Source organism: Triturus cristatus, chromosome 5_2 (genome assembly GCF_964204655.1).
Source record: "Triturus cristatus chromosome 5_2, aTriCri1.1, whole genome shotgun sequence".
Classification (NCBI taxonomy): Eukaryota; Metazoa; Chordata; class Amphibia; order Caudata; family Salamandridae; genus Triturus; species Triturus cristatus.
The window spans coordinates 906,614,581-906,630,847 of record NC_140588.1 but is presented as its reverse complement, the minus strand read 5'-3'; the positions used below and the strand labels follow the sequence as shown (position 1 = coordinate 906,630,847).

Here is a 16,267-nt window from a genome sequence, read left to right as displayed (position 1 = left end):
GCTATTCTACCCTGTTTAAACTGTTCTGCCTAGGCTGGAAGATGGCACTTGCTGCTTTCTATAAGAGAGGTTAAATTGCTTTGCTACAGCCATTCTGTACCTGTTGCAGTGCTTAATTTGTTATCAAATAAGTGGAAGGGCTCTAGTCGGGAGGCCACTGCAGCATGCACCACACATTGCCCCTGCCATGCTGCCAGTGATAGTAGCAACACAACTACTAACCATCACACTCCTACATGTGTGACAATTTGGACCATTTCAGTCCCCCAAAGTTATAAGAATAGCTTGGGTGGCAGGTAATAGTCATTTTTAATGTATATTGTATTAATAATTGACTGTTGTTGTGGTCATCTGAGGCAGCGCCACGTTGTGGCAGACTGTCACAAGCCCCGGTGTTGACATTTAAGTGCAGGTGCTGAACACCGGAAACCACTGGCTCAAATTAAGCATTGTCAGTGAGGAAGCAAAGTTTATACTGCTGATGCCTGTTTCGTACCTGTTTTGGAATAGGGAAAGGTTGTACTACTGCTGCCCTAGCTGTACTTATCATCTGAAGGAGGGAAGCCTGCACTGGATCTGCCCAAGGTGTACCTACTCTATGAAGAGGGGGGACGCTGTTGTTGTCTCATTTTATAAAAAAACAAGGGAAATATTAAATGAGCTTGAAAATATGACCTTTGAACCAGGGACATCACTTTGATGTGAGACAGATAAAGTCCTGAAGAAGGTGTCCGATCCCATAGGGCAATCTTGGAGCCCCGAAACATGTTGATGCAAAGGGGAAGCCAGGTCCATTGTTCGACCCGCCTGCTTTTAATCTTGTAGTAGGGAGACATCAGCAAAACATGTTTGGCTCCCCCACATTTGAATAAAGGATGTCAACAAAAGGGATATAAGCTCGCGCAAAACTGGGAACCAATAACTAGGACAATCTACATCCAGTGACCAGTAGTACTTTCAGAATGTTCCCACTGCTAGATGTTGAACCCACTGATGAAGCATACCACAGTAGGTAGGTGAGGTTTTGTCATCCTAAGTATGTAAATGAATGTATGTTAATTCAGTAGGTGGTTTTGCTGTTTCTTCTAGGAGTTTTATATTACTTATAGATTTATGTCAGATTATGACGAGCGTACAACAGTCCCTTAACTCCCTTCCCTCATTCTTTAGTGTCTTAGATGCCTTTGTTACACTTATCCTGTATGTGTGAGAGAATCTTGTGATGTGACTGCTGACTGTCCCTTAACCTATCCTTTATGTTAACAGAGGATGTCACCTGTCCTTTTCCTATCCTTTAACTTACGGAAGGCTGTACTGCTGCTGTCGTTGTTGAACCTTTATTGTGTTGTGAAGCTCGAGGTAAAACTTTCCCGACACAAAAGACAGAACGATTCACATTGCCGGGTCTCATCTTAGTGCATGATGTGAATGAAAAAGTGAATCCTCACAAAACATGAGAGCAGAGTTTCCTTTTAATTTTACATGTGAAATAAGCAGTTGTTGGAATGGGCTAGACAACTTTATAAAATTCTAAAATATAGCTGACAAGAAGCTCCATGTCATGCATAATATTTTAAGCCATTCGGACATTTTAGGGACCAGAACGCTGCATGCTGGGGGTATTGAGTCCATAATGAAACTGTTTAACAGCAAAACTACCAGTCCCACAATGCAACATGCTGGGTGCTGAGAAGCCAGGTATGTCTGATGGTGTCTTATGTCATAGTGCCAATTGGTAGACTTGTGAAATGAAAAGTCAAATTTAGTTCCTGACTTTCTGCCTTTGTTCATGTTAGCAATCAAAGGTTAAAGAGCCCAGTGGGTGAGAGGGCAGAGAAGAGGTCTTTCAGATGCAAATGCCAATATCTTACTGCTAATGGGCTAACATCAAAGCTACTTGGAAAACCACCATTCTAAAGAATATATGTTTAACCAGAACAATGTGAGCATCTGCAACTGAAGTGTCTTAAGAGGCACTCAGGGCCATATGTAGGTAGCATACAATTTACCACTTCTTAAATACCGAACTTTACCGAATCGGTATTTAAGAAGTGGTAACTTGTATGTAGGTAATCAGTCGGTAAATATTACCGATTCGGAATGGGTCGGTAATTTAGAATCGGTATTTACCGATTCGGTAATGGTAACTGGCTTCCCATTGATTCCTATGGGCCAGGAGGCCCATAGGAATCAATGGGAAGCCAGTTACCATTACCGAATCGGTAAATACCGATTCGGTAATGGGGGGAGCACAACCAAGGGTGGCAGGGTGTCACAGTGACACCCTGTTGCACCCCTGATTCCTGCATGTGTGCACATGTGGCGCACATACATGCCCTAAGGGCATGTATGTCTGCCACATTGCACACTTCAAAGTGCACAAAAATGCATTTTCACAGCTATTCGTCATTTACCACCAACTTTTAGTTGGTGGTAAATAACGAATCCCCAAACCCACGACACACTCCCCCTACATCTCATTTCAGGATTCGGTATTTACCGAATCGGTAAAATTACCGATTCGGTAATTTTACCGATTCGGTAAATTACCGAATCCTGAAATGTGCCCCCTACATACCAAAAGCCTAAATACCGGTCGGTAACGGGATATTTACCGAAAATCGGCCGTTACCGACCGGTATTAGGCTTCCTACATATGGCCCTTAGAGAGGAAAAACAATGACCTGACAGCCTTCTCATGTCCATCATCAGACTAGAGGTTGGTGTGATTTAGGTGGAGAGCTTAAAGCCGCACTGTGATGCGCCCTGCCGTGAGCAAGTGCAGCATGTGCTGCCCCGGAAGAGTCACCAGAGAGGATGTGGCAACTGCATGTTTTGAACCTACAGTAGGGTTGCTTGATAGCCTGTTTCAGCAGCTTCTGCGTGCCAGCATTCACAAAACAAGCATTATTGTCAAGCTGGATAAATGAGCAGGCCTCAAGTCTGACTGACTGAAGTGTTCTGGTGTGTGATGGCTGGGAAATTGAGTGAAAGTCTCTAAGGAACCCCTTGAGTGGTGCCATCAAAGCTGGCACTACAGTGCCCAGAACAAGTCCAAGAGATGAACAGGTGCACCCTGACCTTCTGTCAGGTGATCCTCCAGAACGGATGGATGCCCTACCAATCCAATGGATGGAGCAGTACAACCTAGCGAATGGCCGACAGAGGGCAATCAGTGATCAGGAATGGATGGCCACCACAATTGAGCGAGTCTTGCTATAGTCCTCAGAGGGTGCTGGCTCCCAGGTTTGGTCTGGCCTACCGTGCAATCTGGCAGTGCCAGAATGGCTGGCCTGACAGACTGGGGCTGGTTCCGGGCTGATTGTGGGCCTATTTACGGCCTGGTGGGCCAGTTTTTCCTATTGATTTCCCTGATATTACCACAAACATTAACTGCAGCAATCACAAATGCAGCCTCCCATGCCTTGCAAAATAGGTACACCGTGTGTCTTGAAAACTGTCCTGATTGCAAATGTGGCCCACTTTTTTAGCCATCTGAATCGCAAATGGGGGACCCAGGCCTATTTGGCCTAATTTGGTGCCCAGGCCTATTTTGTGTCCCAGGCCAACCCTATTGAACTCTGACCCAGCAACAGGATATCAAAATGCAGGGAAGGGATCCTAGTACAGGAGCTGTGGCAACCACCTTCTCACTAATGATCTGGCCTAATATTCAAGGGGAAGCTTTTGAAATCACCTTTTCTGTCTTTTCGGTAGCATGCAAAATTCATTTAAGAAGAGAGAACTGGCACACTTAAATAACTATCATATTTCAAAACAACTAAAAAAATAACATTAGCACCATACAAACAGACAAGTTTAATAAAACATATATTATTATTCTTATTCTTCATTATAATAATCATAAAAATGATGATGTAGATGATTATATTACATGGGATTCTGCAATCCCTGTATAAATGCACACCTCAAATCTCTATAATTGGCGACTTGTGACGCACTTAGTGGCCGATTTTAAAGAAAAGAGACGGAACTCGACTTTGATAGGTTATTGCAGTCAAGTTCTGACCTCACAATGCTTGTTTTCAGAGCCAGCAGCCAGGTGAACGGTAGGTCAGGTCACAGAGCAGCTGTTCAAAGCAACAAAAATAAAACATTGCTTTTCTTTCTTCTGCTCTGTCTTTATAGGTACAGCCACTAGCAGAAAGAACATGATTATTTTTGTTAATTCCTTTGATAATTATAGAAAAGTTAGAATATTTCTGCATGTCTCTACATAGTTTGGGTCACTGAAGCTTTTTTTAAAATGAAAAACTGAGTTGTATTGAACTGTTTCAAACATCTTTTTGCAACAAATATCGAACAGGTTTTTGATGGGTTTAATTTTGCACTACGGGTTCTATTTTTATCCTTCATGTTTGCAAACATGCTTACTCTTTCTTAAAGAGCTATGCCCCAAGGTTTTAAGTGATTTGTGAGAAAGGTGACAGTGTGACGATGTATTATATGGGATAAAATACCGCCTGCTGTGCATAATAAGAATTTTGCAAGTCACCTCGGATTTCCATAACCTCATAAAAGATATGGTTATGGAACGCCTGGGTGACTTGCAATATCCTTATCATGTACACCAGGGGGTATTTTATCCCTTATATTATTATCTGGCAAAATTGTAAAATAGTAAGATTAACAAAACCAGTGCTTCAGTAATGGCTAACTGTGCCTATAGTTATAGATGTATTCAACCGCAGGACATTGAAGTAATTACATGTGAGACAAGAAAGTGCAATAGATGGACTGGCCACAATATGACAGAAAACTGACCAAGTATGAACGTAGGGTGGAGAATTAGACCAGCTGCTACGTTTGATCTGAATTGCACATTATCTGAGTTGGTTGGATGCGATGGACCAGTGCTTAGCTTGTTAAAAAAAAAAAATAACATAAGTGCAGGCGTCGAAAGTTTGCTACCACATGCAAGAGTTGCCAAATACCAAGGTTGAATCTGTTGAGTCCATATCATGCCTCTTTCCTACACAACCCTACAGTTTCTGTCACTGTATCCCAAGCTTACAGCTTCTTGCTAATTCCGACTTTCTCCCATAGTCACTGTTTCCCTATCTTTCCCTCCCTCCTGCTTTCTCCCTTTCGTGCCTTTATCTCTCTTGCTCAGGGTCAGAGTCTGATGATGAAGAATTAAGACCAGTCCTCAGAAACGAATGCCGGTGCCAACCACCTGCAGCCACTGGCACAAATCCTGCACGGATAAACTGCCTTCTCAAATACAATAAGAGGCCTGGAGAGTCAGCAAGTCAATAGACATCTGAGTACGGTGGGCACCTTGTTCCAGGACATTAAAGACACTGCTTCCAGTGGTGAACTTTTCAGGTGTGTTAATTTAATGGAAGCAAAACAAGACTACAACACCCAGAATGCATTGGGCTATCACCCAAAATTCCAGGACTTGCAACTGTGCCAATAATGACCTGGAGGTATGTGGGCATCCTAGATCTGAGACTTGTGGCTCCGTACCCTAACTGGCTCACTGGGTGTTCTTGTTCAGACTTCGACATTGGCACATAGTCTTTTGCTAGGAAATCTTCACTGCTAGAGATTTAGTTGGAAATACTGCAGAGAATTTTCTTTTCAGTAAGCTTTCTGAGATCCTTTAGGAACCTCACTTACCTAGCACTGGCAGGTTATTTTAAAGGGCAGGTTTTCCCAACAGACGTTGTGCACTATCGCTACTCCCAGGGCATCAGCCAGAGGTTACTTCCTCTGTGCCCTGGTCTCCGGCAAGTCAGAAGTCACCACCTGACATGGAGGCTAGCGGTAGAGGTATTCCGGATGGTAGCAAGGCCTGGCCCATGACAGTGCAAATAAGATAAAATGGTCACAATTGATCCACCGGGAACACTTAAAGAAGACCTCATCACTCTATAGCTGGGTCTGGTGACTCAGTGGACTAATGTGTCCACTGCAGGGACCTGTGTTCGACCTCATGGTCACAGATTCAAATACCGGTGGGTTCACTCAGCCTTTCATCCATCTGAGTACCATTTAGTTGGGTAACAATAAACATCTGTTATTCAGCACCTAGATGCCTACGGGTGAACGTGTGCTTGACAAATGTATATGTTATGTTATATCAGGTGCCAACAATTTGAGGAAGCAGTGAAAGGTCCGCCGTAAAATATCTCAACATATAAACAAGTCCAAGCACCCGCCCATCCATCCCACTCTGAGCAGGCCTCACTCCTGACTTGGTATTCCTCCTATCTAGCTTCAATCACACAGGCTTCCCATCACTCACAGGTTCCAGCTTAGTGCTGATTGGACAAGAGATGCCGGCAATCCATTTGAATAAGGAATGCTTGATTCGGTCTGCAACCACACTGTGGTAGAAGCACGGCACACAACTGGCAAGTAACATAACACAGCAAAACACAACATAACATACCCGGTGAAGAACAAACAACTGGGCCTTACAAAAAGAGCAAGGAATTTGTGAAGGGTGTGATTATCACCATTACAACTGAAAGTATTACAAAACCTAAGACATCCAAACACTGAAAATAGAAGATACACCCTCATGAAGTGCCCGAACTCAGCCCCTTGTGATGATGTTCACAACTAACTCCAACTCAAAACAAATGAATCTGACAGATGTAGAATAGGGTGTGTAGAGCTTTTATTCCAGTCTTCATAGATGCCAGTTTTTGGTCTACCCATGTTTTTTTGATTTTTTGTACTTTTTTTTATGTTTATGCTCTGACATAGTTTTGCCACAAACTCACAATATTTCCTCACAAGTAGCAGTTGACACTTGAGAAAGTGAATTTACCTATATACATGCTTTAATACATGTATGCTTACTATGGAAATGCAACACTCCTGTGTGCCCTAACATGCACCGTTACATTTTACTAATCATTTGCTATGTTTTTGTATCAGCTTGAATGCCACTAAAATCTTAGTATTCTTGCCCATTTACACGCAAATTAAATATACTGCGGATATGTGACTATATATAGCACGATGCACATTAGTGAACTGTGTTGGTGAAGCGTGGCCTCGTTCAGAGGTTGTCACAACAGAGGGAGGATTTTGAAAAGCAGTGGAGTCAGCTCATGTAAGTGCTACTTGTCTCACACTGTTAAGGACTTCTTTAAACTTCATTTCCAAGAGAACATCCATACCCCTGCTCATTAGTTGTTATCTTTGATCAGATTGGATAAAGTTTGTCTCGAATGTGGTCTGCCTTATGGCTTATTATGGTGGGTAGACATTTGCTGATGTAACCAGCTGTGTAACTTCTTAGGAGGTATCCTAGAGACGGGAAGGAGAATATGCCAATTCTTCAAATGAATGAAAATGTAACTATTAAGGAAATCGACAGATTTAAGAAGAGGCCTCCTGTCCTTACTGACCTTTGAGTCTATTGGGCCATGTAGTAGGCTTGGGCACTTGACGAAGGTCAAATGAAGAACCTTTCATGGTATAGTGGTGTTTATTCACAGTACTTCTGGTTAGAAAAAATTCATAATCATAGAATCACCTGTTGCGACGTACAGCTTGGAGATTTGCCAATAGAGGGTCTCATTTATGAGGCGCTACCGGCTCTTTTGTGCCGTCAGAATGTCACTTTTTTGATGTTCCGGTGGCGCAATCTGCCACGGCATATTTATAAGGCCACGTGACCTTATAAATATGTGCCCCTTTCACACAGAAAACTGTGTGAAAGGGGCATTCCATAAATGATGCTTCGGGTGTTCCCACGCAACACCCATGGAAAAGGATACATTCCCAGATTTAGGAGAAATTGTAAACCTGAGAAGGCCTCAGAATCTAACGACACCCTAGGAGTGGCAATAGGGAGGCGCAACAAGGAGAAATGTTTTAAGTTCTCCTCATGCTTTCCTGTTTCTATGTGTGCTGCATTGTGCAGCACACATAGAAAAAGGAAATCGCCTGAATTGACTGATTTTGAGCAGGAAGGTGTCACATAGATACAGCGCATTCGTGCCCTTTTGTTTTGACATACGGCAGCGCAGCAAGATTCCTTGCGGCCTGCCCTACGTCAAATCCTCATAAATGAGGCCCAGAGTCTATTAGCATGCCCCCTTTCCAGTTCCATCCCTCAATGGGACGAGGCCAGAGCGGTTGACTCCAGGGCGGCGTGTTCGCGGTCCAGTCCCCGGCGCTGGTGGCAGCTCAGCTTCATTTGACTCTGGGCAATAGCTCACTTAATCTACCCGACGGACCCCAGCGCCTTAAAACTCTTAAGGGTGATATGTTCGCGCTTTACAAATATGAATCATTATTATGGCTAAACATACAGCCTGGAAGCAGTTCTTCATTGATCGCTTTGTTTGTGAAACAGCAAACAGTACCAAGGTGTATTTTTATTTCTAGCTGCCCTGATTCGCTATTTCTCCCTGCACCAAAGGCCCAGAGCAGAGAGAATCACAGTGATATGAGATTGCCCGAAGCTTTACTATATTGTGCGATATAGTGGAGTGACAGCAGTCATCGATTGAAGGAGCCATCTGGTGAATGATGTCACAATATGTCTCACTCCAGAAGCCCAAGGTTACACCAAAAGAACAGTCTAGAATGTTTATTCTTTGTGATTGTTAGAGATGCAAGACTGGGTAAAGAGAGCTATTCCTTTCTCTTCACTGGGTGGCCCCTTTAATGCATCACCTAAACAATTAATAAATTAGTGAGTACATTGGTGGTCCTAAAACCACTCAGAAATCCCTCTGTGCTCCCTCGGGTGCAGATTAGTAATTTGCCTCCTGGGAAGTTGCTTGACTGAGAAGATATGTTTCAATTAAGTATGTGAGGCTATTGCGTGCACTGATAATCAAACATATAGATGACTGGTCTTTGAGCCACTGTATCCCAATCTCTGGTACAGCCAATTTGTTGAGGGCCAGTTGGATTATTCCATTCCACATCTATATGCTATATCTGATTGTGAGGGAGCAAAAGTCAATAGAGTTTAGGTGGCAGCTGTGTAGGAAGACAGGTGGACGTATATAGAAGGGGCTTCGAACCAATAAGGAGAGCGGTAAGATGGATAGCATTAGTAGGAAGCAGAAAGCGGAAGAGAGGAAGGCCAGAAAGGCAAGAGGGTGGGAACGGTGATGGGGAAGAAGAGATGGGTACCGAGTGTGATCTGGTCAGGGAGATGGAGGTGGAGCAAACTGAGCACGAGTGGGATTAGGTGGGTCCATACCTCAGTGTCCGCAGCTCTTGGGGATGGCCTGAGGGTGAGCCTTGTACCCACTATCCAATTGGATGGCACACGTATGCCTTCCTCCCAGCCATGCCTGGATTTTAAAGAATTATGTGAAAATAAGATTCAAAGTAACATAAGCCGCATTTAGTAGATTTAGTAGCCAGAGTTTGAAAGAACCTGTGCAATCTTAATCGGAAGATAATCAGGGAGTGGGAGGTAGTTACAATTTGGATATATTGATTTAGGAGCAAGCTCAATTGGCTATATGAGACACAGATGCATATTATGTTCTGTAAGGTCCTGTCCTGCCTCAAATAAAGCAACCTTTTACGGTCAGGGATTGGCCGTGAGTCTTTTTCAGGAATCAGAGTGTCCACAAGCATCTGTTCATGCCATCAAATGCAATCCAGATAAAACCCCACACATAGAGGAGTGAGAGCACCTTGAGAGAGTCTCCCATGGTCATACAAAACTCCACCAGGTACCAGTGAGCCTTGGTCAGGGCAGTAAAAAACCACCAGGACAAAAGCCTACTGCCAATCTTAGAACCATAACTAGAGGGTTTACCTCATGCTGGGGTAGCTTGCCTTTCAGCGGCAATGCCAGTCGATGTCGCCTGTATAAGCAAGCTGACATGCCTTGAGAATTAGGCTGGTTAAAGTCTATGGCTATTAGAACAGTTTGGACCAATTTGTAGCTTTTTGATTTAGTTTTCCTTGATCAAAATCAAGCGTTTCAATGAGCTGTTAGCAACAGCTGATTAGGAGCTCACGCATGTCCTGATGATGGTCCTGAACGACACCAAAGAGAGAGCTGAAACATCACCTCTGTATGACAATTTCATGTAGTTTGTGTGAATATTTATATTGGCTTGAAATTCACTTTGTTATAGGTCTTTTTGTTATATGATCAGTGTTTGTCGCGCATGTCTATTCATATAAAAAATATTTTAGTCATGATTGCATGAACACTTCTTTTTTTAACATCTGCATTGTCTATTTAAAGTTTGCATTTTTCAGTGAATTGCAAAGTTTTTCCCATATTAGTTTTTGTCAGCAGTAATGAAAAGTGTAACTTTTTTATTCCCTATTTTCCTTTCCTTACCTGATGTACCTTGGGAAGCGATGTTGGATGGTATTAGTTTTGGTGAATGACTTTGACCTTCCTCTGCTAGGAGCACACTTCTGTTGTGTTTACTCCCATCCTCCCCCCCACAGCGCCTTGAGACCCTCACGGGTGAGTAGTGCGCTTCACAAATTCCTGATTGATCGAGTGCGCCTTGTGCATTATACGGTTTCCCTGGTATGTTTTCTGTAGCAGATCAGCAGCAGAATGCAGGACTAACATATTGTAACTAGTCAATTGGAACTCTTGTTAGGAATATTAAAGTTACGTTGTATATTTATGTAGCGCTAAAACCTACACTGATGCAACCAAGCGCTGCAGAGTGTCCTACAGAACTGGTGCATGGACTTTAGATACCCAAAACAAGGTGATGTTTTGCTGCCTTCAGTATCATCAAAGAAGCCATATTTCATGGTTATTGGAGGCCCTCGGATTGCACACTGCCTAGCATGGTAGTTAACATGATGGCTCTCTCAGTGAATTCAAAGCTTTCCGTTGAAACATACTTTGATATGCAGATATGATTTCCTATTCAGGCTAGACAGACCACTCGTCTGAGGATGGTGAACTGGGTACCAATACATCGGGTGATAAAGCCATGTTATTTATAGCGCTTAGAAAGGGCAGCTCTGCATTATGAAAAGCCATTTAAAAAACACGTTTTATGTCTGTTATGTCGTTTACCTAAAAATCGTTTTCGTGCCACAAACGTACATTTTAGCCTTCAATTAAATTATCTCTTACATTTATTTCCTCCTTTTAAATTATTTAATTGAACTTCACACAGTCTATCACTTCTGTGACTGCATGCCCACAGCGAACCCGAGGGCACGAGAGAAAATAGAAAATGCACGAAGCATGCAAAGTACCTACCTGATTTCAATGTTTTCGGGTTTGGGGTCCCTCTCTTGAGTGGTCTGTCACTTACTTTCTCTGCATGGTCTTCAGAAGTGCTAAGAAGAATGTTTGAACACACTCGTAACTAAGACGACATCCGGCTCAACCAATAAGAAGCGCTGCGGTTTGGACTCAGTGATCCGGGGAAAGCCAATGACAGGGCTGAGCCCAAGGGAGGCAGTCTCGTCAAAGGGGGTAAGAGGTCAATGTCATATCGAGCTCTGAGAGAGAAAAGCGAGTTATATCTGACAGTGCCACGAGGAGAGAGCGTGCAAAAAGCACCAATGAAAGAATTAGCAACATTAGGCTGCTGCGTGTTTTGTATAATAACGCTGACTCCGTAATGACTAATGTAATGCAAAGCAGGTAACGCTGCCATGGCAACCTGACTGACGAGACGTGTGAGCTGGGCTGGATGTGGGCGGGTCAGTGCACACCTCATGTAACAAGTGGGGGCTGTTCTTCGGCGCTGCCTCCTTCCTGTCAAGTGCATGTCCACTTTTCCAATCTATTCGCTCGTTTTACCGTCCAGACTGTGCGTTCACGAAAAGTTATTTGCCAAAATATGACGACTTCACCTAGCAGGATTTCAGTGCTGAATACATTTACAAATCAACTAAATTAAACAAAAATATGTCTTCCAAAATTGTGCAAAACCTATTGTGCTCCGGTGCTTTATCAGAATTGGACAGGTGGCAATATAGACATTTACACATCTTTTAAGAGGCCAGTACTGAGCCATGAATTAGTGAATCAACATACAGGAACGGGGGCTGCAGACACCACCGCTTGCTGGCCCCCACCCTCAGGAAACCGCATCTATCATCATAATACTTTTATTGGGGGGCTGAGCCATGAACTGGCAACTGTGCTTGCCCTTTAAATTTAATAAACATGTTTAGCTCCTGTTAGTTTCCTAATGAACCCTCAAATTAATGGCCAGAGAAGGTAGTCACAATAGAACCATTTTTTTTATTACAAAACTGGGTACTTGCAGCAAGGCAGATTAATACAAGTAGAAAATGCACTGATATGCCATAGGTGCAAACCATCCAAGTAGGCACACCAGGGTAGACAACTGTGGGAACATAACCCACAACCCCAAATTTTAATGCACCCCATTGTGGCATGAATGATTGAGTGTTACTGGGAGTGAAATGAGTTTGGGATTGCGTCGTAAATTTTTCTTTGTTCAAAATTTTTTCTTTGTTCTATAATTCTTCTTTGTTCTGTATTTTCTATCGTGGTGATTTTTTTAAAGAAATTTTGTACATGAAGTACTATTGTTCTTTTAAAAAAATGAGAAATATAAAAGAACAGGCGCTATTGAAATAAATGCTATTGAGTAGTGGAAGGTTGCATTGATTTATTGATCTTGCGCCAGGTTAACTAAGATCTATAAATGTTCATCAGTATTGGCAGTTGGTTTGTTTTCATGGTCAAAGGGCTCAGCCTTACTGATTAGAGCCACACCCTGTATTGTTATATAATACATTATTAAGTCAGCATTTGCAATTGGAATTCATCATAAAAATAATTAATACTCACCATTATTTGCTAGCCAAAATTGTGCATTTAAAAAGCTTGTACAAACTCTCCCTGAGTATTCTATAATCACTAAACCTAAATTAATAAATCTTTATTAATCGAAAATCAGTTAGTTCTTCGACATTGACGTTGCCTTCAGTTGCTTTTGAGAATTCCTCTCTGCCATCTTCATCTGCTGATAAACATTCTCCTTTAAACATTCAAGCTCCAGTTCCACAGATTCGTTTTTTCCTTTTAACCTGTTACCATTTTAATTATATATTACTGTTTATAACTCTGTAAAGTTGGTTAACATAAAACTCATAAATAAATGGTTTAAAAAAATGATACACTTAAAATGTATCAAAAGAAACAGAAACATTGTACAAACCATTATTATTCTTATATAGGGTCTTAAAATAATCTTAAGCATGTGACCTCCCACTTCTCCCACCGATTCACTAATCCTTTCAAAACCCCTTCCCAGAGTACTAAACCAGGTACCTATAGTGTCCCATAATCAAGTTTCTGCAAGTGAGTTAATTGCATTAGACATATATGTCCTGTTAGTTATAGATGACTCTATAATACTACTATTATTTGGCACATACGTGCAGCAACTCTTTGCTTTAATTCGCTTACAGACTTCTTCTTCCTTTGTAAAAGAATGCCTTCTGGATAATCATAGCCTTAATTGCAAGCATCTCTTCATTAACGTTTCCAAAAGCTTTGGATTTATCTACTGCCATCCTATCTATCTACCAAAGCTGAAAGACGGCTAACCTTCACATCATTTATTGCATTTTCTACTGAAGGAATGAAAGCAGCTAATAAAGCCTGAACTACTGAACCAACATGTCTCTTAGTTCTTCTTGAGCCTATTTAGTTACCAACTTCACTCACATGATACATTCTAGGAAACACTAAAGCCACGTAGCATGATTCAACCCAATTTCTAGACAAATTAAAATAAACATTCTTCTCACCATTATAATATATTTCTCTCAAGTTTGATTCTCCTTCCAATAGAATCTCACAATTTATTTCATATTTCTTTTCACAGTCACTCTCTTCTACCTTTTCTACCTTATCCCCACCTGAAGTTCTCCTTTAGGCTAAACGTAACCCATCCTTTCTTACTTGTTCTACTCTCAATTTAAGTTGCAGATTTGACCTTCTAAATTTTTCCACCTCCGTCCTTTTACTGTTCATCTACAATTCATCCTCCATCCAAATTCCTTACAGTTTTAATCCCTCTCTCATTCATTAATAAACCACATTCATACATACATACATACATATTTCCCATTAGTTATTTTAGTATCATTCTTGGGTAATGCAACAACTCTTAAATACTTAGGATACTTAATGTTAGGTTTATCCCGCTTTATCGGGAGATGTTCAAATGAAACATTAAAATCAGGCAAATAGAGAAAAAGTGAGTCATCCTCATTGAATCTGTTATAAACACACTACAAAAAAGCATATAACAAATGAAGTTGAGACTAGGTCACCTTTTTCAACGGAAGTAGGAAGTAATATGTTACAGTTTTCAATCTTTGTTATGTCTATATGTTCATTTATCATGCTAGAGTAGCTGTTCCCTTAACTATTACGATCTATTTTATCTCGGTTATTTATTACCCCTTTGTCTTTGAAAATCATCCCACCGTAAATAGTAAGTGTAGGAAAGTGCCCCTTTTTGCATGGTTGCCTTTCACTTTTTGCCTGATGTTTGATGCTTCTTGACTAAGTGTGCCCTAGGTTCCAACAAATCAGGTACCCAGGGCCTGTGTTCTTTCCCAAAACTGTACCTTTTCTCCCACATTGGCACTCCTCTGGCCTACATATGAATCCCTTGTAAAATGTGCCAGGGGCACCCAGGGCCTTGTAGCCAGGGGAAGTCTCTGAGGGCTGAAGCATAAATGTTGTCATCGTCAGTGCTGTCTGTGTGCCAGGGGGAGACTCTAAAAATCCAAGTCGTCACACATCCCTGTGTGCCATGCCCACAGAAACACTGCCTGTGGCATAAGTCATTCACCCCTTTAGCAGGCCTTACAGCCCTAAGGTAGGGTGCACTATGCCACAAGTGAGGGCACAGTGGCATGAGCCCTGGTCCCCTACAGTACTTGTGCCATTCATAGGTTTGGCACTCCGAACTCCACAACTCAATGATGGCTTTACTGAATACTGAGAAGTTTGGTATCAAATTTCTCAGCCCATTAAACCCACACTGATGTCATTGTTGGATTTAATGTAAAATGCACTCTGAGGGCATCTTAGAGATGCCCCCTGAAAAATGACCTAGATCTAGTGTCCTGGCTGAGTGGCTGCTCACCAGCTGCCACCCACAGGCATGTTTCTGGACCCCTGGGTCGAGAGCCTCCTGCTCTCGGGGTCCTGAAACAAAGCAAATCCTGGGCAGAGGTGCCAAGCCTCCCCCCAAGGATGGGCAGGTTCCACGAAGGGGAAGCTTCAAAGGCTTGCCAACTTTGTTAGCTGACCCTGCCTTTTGCTGCTCCCAGCAACTGGCCCCCACCGGTTCTAACCCCCACTTTGGGAAGGAGAATCGGCGGGGAAACCAAAATAGGAAGAGAGGTGTGCCCACATTGTCCAACTCCACCCCTCAGGTAAAGGAGGCAAGGCGAAACACAACTCTCAGTCCCCGCCATCTTGAAGAAGGGGGGTACCCAGCAAACCAGAGAAAGGCTTATGCCCCCTTCCCACTGGAGTGTAGCATAATAGTGGATGTACGCACCCAGAGGAAGGGACACATTGGTCCTGACCTGTACATACCTGAAACACCCCTAAATGTAGTATTTAGGGGAGACCCTGAACCTTGCCTCCTCAGACAAGCAAGAAGAAGAAGAATAAGGACCAAAGAGCCATGCTGAAGGAAGAAGAGGAGGACACCAATTTCCTTGGCACCAGCCCTACCGGCCTGTCCTGACCTTGACCTGCTCCAGTGGAAACGCTGCGTGTCCAGCAGCCAGCAGTACCCCAGAGCCCAGAGGACCTGCCCTGCCTTCCCTACAGAGACTCTATTGTGAGCACTAGAATTGCCCACAAACCAGACTCTGGCTGGCTCCTGCCGAATCCGCGACTCTGCAACACTCTGCACCTGAAGCCCACGGCCCGAGTTTGAGTGGCCAAAAACCACAAGGAGGTCCCCCCAGGAAACCTGACTTGGGATCTGGTGATCCCTGACCTACCTCAAGCCTCTCGACGATGCCTTAGCCTCTATCTTGACGATCCCCCTGACCGCAACCAGAGCTGGTAAGGAAACCCGACACCTAAAGGCACCCCTGCACCCGACTCCCCATGGCCATGGGTGGCCCAACCGACAGTGTCCAGGCATTCCCCTGCATCCCAACTTACCTCTCCAACCAGTGGTTGCCTCAAGGAAGCCTCCCTGCCTGAACCTGCAGTCTTTGTTCCTACAGGAGATCTCTAATTGAAAACAGGGCACCCAACGCCAAATCAGCAGCCTGCACCTAACTGCTCCTGTGC

At 43.1% G+C, this 16,267-nt stretch overlaps 1 protein-coding gene across 1 annotated transcript in view; it reads right to left on the bottom strand.

Annotated features, from left to right (window-relative positions):
* Positions 1–11,482, bottom strand: part of AKAP14 (A-kinase anchoring protein 14) — a 145,012-nt gene extending 133,530 nt beyond the window's left edge. The window contains exon 1 of the mRNA XM_085608078.1: positions 11,207–11,482. The gene's annotated coding sequence lies outside the window, so the exon portion shown is untranslated. The remainder of the gene's footprint in view (positions 1–11,206) is intronic.
* Between the last annotated feature and the right edge of the window lie 4,785 nt (positions 11,483–16,267).